This window comes from Rhipicephalus microplus, chromosome 5, assembly GCF_043290135.1.
Source record: "Rhipicephalus microplus isolate Deutch F79 chromosome 5, USDA_Rmic, whole genome shotgun sequence".
NCBI lineage: Eukaryota > Metazoa > Arthropoda > Arachnida > Ixodida > Ixodidae > Rhipicephalus > Rhipicephalus microplus.
The window spans coordinates 11,615,431-11,621,430 of NC_134704.1; the positions used below are offsets into that span (position 1 = coordinate 11,615,431).

Here is a 6,000-nt window from a genome sequence, read left to right on the forward strand (position 1 = left end):
GTCCGCATTGAGACACTTGAAGCTTACCGCTAAATATGGCACCATTAAGTCGAGTTTTCCAATCTGACTTCCGTGCCAGAATACACAGCCTAGCAGATGAAAAAAGCAACCTTGAGACGGCCTCGCGGAAAATGTTATGCGACGCCCGCGTCTCGCGCCCTGCATCTGTCAGCGGAATATGGGCGGGATACATGGGGGACGCGAGCATGCATCTATTTTCTGCGTCCCCTTACGGCGAATGTCAAAGACTTTTAGACGGGGCAGTCTGAGCAACGCAGCTCCCTCTGGTCAGTGTGCGGCGCCCATTGTGTTCTTTGCGAAAAAACTAGAATAAGACGAGAAAATACACAATATTTTTACGTCTGAAAACCTGTATAGATGATGCGAGATGCCATGTCGGAAGGTTTCGGATTAATTTTTATCGCATGGAGATCTTTATCGTCATTACAAAAGACAGCCGTGCAAACACAGACACCAGAAATCAGCCAAGACACTACAGAAAGTGGCGTGATGACGGCCTTCTTGCCTTCGTGTTTCCACGCCCAGACATTTAGAATGAATACATCCCAACTAGCTCAGCTCTCTGTTGTTATTCTCGGTTCTTTAGCGTGTCCACCAATTTAACTACGCAGATCGCGTCGCATTTCGGCCCTTGAAATTTGGCCACAATTGCTGGCAATCGAGCCCACGTCCTGGAGCTTAACAGCGTCAAACTTTAACAGCTAAGCTATGATGACAAGAAAAAAAAAAGTCCTGCGGACCTTTCGTAGTGGGACGAAAAGTTCATGTCGCAGAATAACTCAACCACGGATTTTCATACATTTATTTTTTTTATTAATTTAGAGAGGTGAGAGCGACTTGCTGTAGTTTTGGCCGTAGTAAGGAAGGCAGCGTAAGCATGAGACACACGCATCTTTTCATTGCTTTTACAATCTAAACATAACTTGCTTTCCGATCGACTTTCTTCGGTACTGCGCTGTTTTACAGCGAAAGCTGTTATGAGATCACCACTCAGGTCATGCGCAGTTCTCCGCCGCCGCCGGTGTCCGTAACCACATCACGCGAAATTAGAAAAAAAAAACCACCAAAGACACAGTGGAGCTCAAAACTCGGAACCGCTGGGTGCCAGCCCAGTATTCTACCACTGAGCAACGCTGGTACTTGTGACTTGTTGCCAAACTTGCCTTAGGCAGTCTTGATCTCGGGAAAGCAATCGCGTTAATACGACTTATAAAGCATTTTAAAACAGCAAAACAACAACCAGCCTCTCGTCACACAATGCGAATAGCGTAACGAGTGAGCCGTCCAATGCTCCAACCCATTTAAAAAAAAAAAACTTGTTCTTGTACCGCTATTAACGGTGGCACATATCCACTTCTGGCTTAATTCCTCATCGTCGTCAGCCACTGTATGAAGAATTGGCACGAAATTCCTTGCAAGTGTTACGCGGATTCCACGCTTCTCAGAAGAATGATTAAAAAAAACGTAGCAAATTCTGGCCTGCTACACAAAAGTTTATTATTAATGCCCTAGTGGGGGATCAAGCAAGTGTGCTTGCAATAGTTACCCAATGAGTGTGTAGAAAAGGCTCTGAAAGGCTGGTCTTCTAGCTGTCTCTGTGACTGTGCTGCGCCTTCCACGAAGGTCTGGCAGTTTTTCATTGGCTTGTCTTTTTTATTTTTTTTAATCTTGTTTTACTCCGGTTCCCTGTTGAGTGCACCTGGAAAATGCTGATTGCACCCAGTTGGTCCCTAGTGCGCGGCACACATTTTGTGTGTGCGCTGTAGTAAGTGCAGCGTGCGTGCCGTAGAACAGCGAAGCTGGAACCTGCCGGGCGTTGAGTTCCATCACTTTGTGAAACGCCCAGGCAGTTGGTTAGGGGTGCATTTTAGGAAAATACTGCAGTTTGTTGAAACAGTGTGGTGGTAGACCTCGTTCTCGATTGCATAATAGACGTCATTCCGCTTGTAAATGTATCCGATGAGCATCAGCGAGAACAGGAACCATCTTGAATTTAAAGCGTCGCAACTAAAAGTTGTTAACAAAACCGTATACCTAAATATAATAAAAAACATATGAACCCTGTAATCATTCTGTCTTTGTTATATTCTGGTGCCTTCGTACAGTTCGCATGCCATATTGAAAACAACAGCAGCAGGGGCATGTATAAATGTGCCAATATTTTTTTTTTACCTTTACAAGAGGGTACTTTGCTTTTTATATACCAGAAAATGATGATTTTTATAGTGCGCACCAGTAATGAATGTACTACTTGTTATTTTGGCTACTGTCATGTGAAAATAATTGTACTTGCCAATTTATTTCACCTTAGAAATTTCATAAACGCGTTTACTCGTATCTTGGCTCTTCATACAGAAGCACTTCTTGGCGTAGAGAGACAATTTTTTTTTGAAAAGCGAGCGCTTGTAGTAGTGCCGTTTCGTGATTCGATTCCAATTAAACAAAACATTAGCTTCCATTTTCTTTAGAAATTGAAACAGAGGACCAGTGAAAAAGAGACAAAGACGACACCAAATTACACAGCGTATGGAAAACGTATAGCCTGTATCCAGCATGTGGACGCTGACAGTTCTGTTGTGTGTGTCTTTTCAGTGGTTTTTTGCCTTCATTGCTCTTTTATTTTCCTCTATGCCGTGCTGTTTCGTCCAAAAGCAATACTTTTCGAGTTTTGCTTTAAGAAAACGTGCTTCCGAGGCTGAATTAGCCGAACCTCTTCGCATAAACACCATAATATTGTCGGTTAATCATCCTAAATAAAAAGTCAAATATCACAATTTACCACCTGCTCTGCTTTAGCTCCTTTAAAATTTTGGAAACGAACGAAGTACTTGACGCTAAGACAGCCCGAAATTCAGCAGCCTAGTTGATCTTAAGAAAGCCGTTGCTGATCAGTTGAGAGTACGTATGCGCACTAGTTGCCGAAAATCAAATAAAAGGCGAGAATGGGAACCTCGTTGTCCGAGAAAGGGTGTACGTACCAAGATGCTTTCACCGCCGGTGTTGCTCTCCTTTTACGTAAAGCACTCTAGGTAAGTGCTAAAAGGTGTATTGGCCAGATTGCATGGGCGCTGCCTTTATGACAGGCTAAAAGGGCACTGTTACAACGTTCTCAAAGTGATCCGAAGACACTTATAAATCGCCTGCCACGACTATGAATGTTCTCCTAAGTTCAATCATTGTGGAGCGTTGAAAGAGCACCCTTCACAAATCACGCAAGAAATTGTAGAAGTGCATATTATAGCAAGGGATTGGACTCACATGACTCAGTGCCCCTTCCTAGACCTTGATTGAATATGAAATGCTCTTCGATAGGTGAAATGGCTATGAAACTTTTGCTTGTGACACTGCGATGGTACTATGTTATCTTTCTTACCATTACGTTCAGGTTTGTTTTGCATGCTCGCGCAAGACTAAATATTTGATCCAATTTGTCAACGAAAATTGTCAACGAAAATTTTGTTATTGGCTGGACTCTTTCAAATACAAAAAACTAACCTACCCAGCTTACAACACAAGCGTCTACTAAGTTATTCCTAATACCCTTGCCGAAAATGAAATTTTGGATGTCGAAGAAGTTATACGAGATCAGCATGGCGTCTGATGTTAAATACGATCGCGGGTTACAGCTTAAGAATAAATGTAAGCTCCGCCCACATCCGTCACAATCCCCACCCAGGCAGAGTTTGCATATATATCTTACTAGTGTGCAGTCGGTTATTTACCTGACGTCCGGCAAATTTTCCGGATATATGGAATGTCACTTGCCCGTACAGGCTCGTGTTCATTTTGCTAGCTTTTGGTCGAAAATTTATACTTCTTCAGAAGTTTCATCAAACATTCTGACTTCACTGCTCCGCGAAACAACGTTTTAGAAGGAAACATGAACTTCAAGCCTATAATATGCGTGCTATTTGCATTACCAGAGAAAATATACTTATGGTTAGAACGGAAATCACCAATCAATGCTCTACTGCACATATGAATGACAGGCGTGCTGCCGTATAATCTGGGCGCAGCGTCAATTTTTTTCTTAGGTTGTAATCGACTCTAGTGATTTTGTGCTTTGTAGATGTCGATCCCTGTTCCATGCTGTGTAACGTTTTAAGCACACGTGGCTTCTCCTCGAGCACAGAGCGATGGACAGACAACATCGTTCTATACGTGTATCATTGTAGATAAAGGTTCATTGTCCACCGAAACGATCAAGTAGTATACTGTACTGCACGTGACGGCATTTATGACAGTGCCAACCTTAACGACGGCTGCAGCGAATACTGCAGCGTTCACTACTGTAACAAGACAACCAAGATCAATGTTAGGATAGCGCTGGTTTCTTCGCATTTGAAATGCATCTAGCAGCACCGCGTTTGACATGTACCTTCAAGAATGTCGTCATATGGGCTGTCGTGTCTTAGCTTTCAAAGCACAAGCCGAGGCTGGCAAACCATCCGCATCGAAAACGTGAGCACGTGAACTGCCACCGGGGATAAACGTGTTTCCCGAGCACGTTCCAGCCGACGCGGTGTTTTCGCTTCGCAGCTGAGACAGCTCGACTATGCTCACCTACCATGCGGCGGCAGCGCCGGTTCGGCGAAGACAAATGCGACCAAGGTCCCGGGGCGTTTGCGTGGCTAGACAGTCAGTCGACGCCAGCTCCCGAAAAGCCGGCCTAGGCGTTGTCTTCGTCAGGGACGCGGGAGCAGATGACGACGACCGAAGAGGCAAGCGGCGACGGCCTGTCTTCGACGCTCGGTTTACAAGCCACGCGCGCCGCGCCAGGGAGGCGCCGTCTTTTTTTCTCCCTAAGGCCCGGCGCCTTGTTTTCTTCGCACGCCTTTTATCCTGGCCTCGCCGCCGCGGCACAGCGCCCAGCCACCGCAGCGATGCCGTGCTCCTTACGCGGTGCAGACCGAACAGCGCACTGTGTCCCACTCTCGGGGCGGCCCCGGAATCGATTTCCCCACGCTCCTCTTCTCCACGGCCACTAGTGCGCTCCTGCCTCCAGAGCGCATGCGCACATCCCCGGCGCCAAGAGGAGGGAGCCGTCCCGAAACAGGGGCGCGCTCTTCGCAGCTGCTTCTCCCCCTCCCCTTCAGCCACACATCCCCTTTCCCCTTCTGATCCCCTGCCTGGCTGCGGGATGCGGGAGATGCTGCTCGCAATGCGTCCCGCGCGCGCGCGCGTTGAGCGGCTCGCCACGGTCCATGCGCGACACGTGCGCTCTTTTGCGCGATGAAGAAAAAAGAGATGGGAGGAGGCGAGTAGCCTGCCCTTGGTGGTGTTGCCCAACACAACGAACGCTGTGTGCAGTGCTCCGAGAGTAAAAATGGTCTGGAAATGTCCACCTTTGCGAACCTTCTTTTTTTCATTTCTTTTTCTGTGCAGTAAATGAGAAGTTGATGTTGCAATCACCCGACTGTTTCGAACTTGTCGTTTGTTAATGACGATTCAACAAAGATGATAAAAGGAAAATCTAATAAACATCAAAGAAGGCATAAATAATTTCTACTGTTTTAGTTTATGCTTTTTTACTGCTGTTCTTTGGTCAAAAAATACAAGCACGTAATCTCAATTTTGGCGCACGTAATCTCAATTTCTCTAAAATTACCCTCAAACCTGCTCACTTATGCACGAAATCAGCAATATCTGATTTGGCTTGACTTGTACTTGATATGTGGGGTTTAACGCCCCAAAACAACTACATGATTATGAGAGACGCCGTAGTGGAGGGCTACGGAAATTTCGCCCACCTGGTGTTTTTCAGCGTGCACCCAAATCTGAGCACATCGGCCTACAGCAAGGCGGGCTTGAGCTTACCGAAGTCGAGCGGAATGCTAACAATGGATGCTAACGATGTCTCTACAGTATCGGGCCACTTCAGCATTCATTGCCGAAACTACAGCTGTTCCCTTGACTTTCTCAGATAGATAGATAGATATGAGGGGTTTAACGTCCCAAAATCGCCATATAATTATGAGA

At 45.9% G+C, this 6,000-nt stretch overlaps 1 protein-coding gene across 2 annotated transcripts in view; it reads right to left on the minus strand.

Annotated features, from left to right (window-relative positions):
- LOC119175016 (leucine-rich repeat neuronal protein 1) overlaps positions 1-4,933 on the minus strand; it is a 99,039-nt gene extending 94,106 nt beyond the window's left edge. The window contains exon 1 of one of the 2 annotated variants that reach the window (XM_075894848.1): positions 4,589-4,933. The gene's annotated coding sequence lies outside the window, so the exon portion shown is untranslated. Of the gene's footprint in view, positions 1-4,584 lie in introns of both variants that reach the window. The other variant, XM_037426180.2, reaches the window with a different exon arrangement.
- Positions 4,934-6,000: the final 1,067 nt, after the last annotated feature.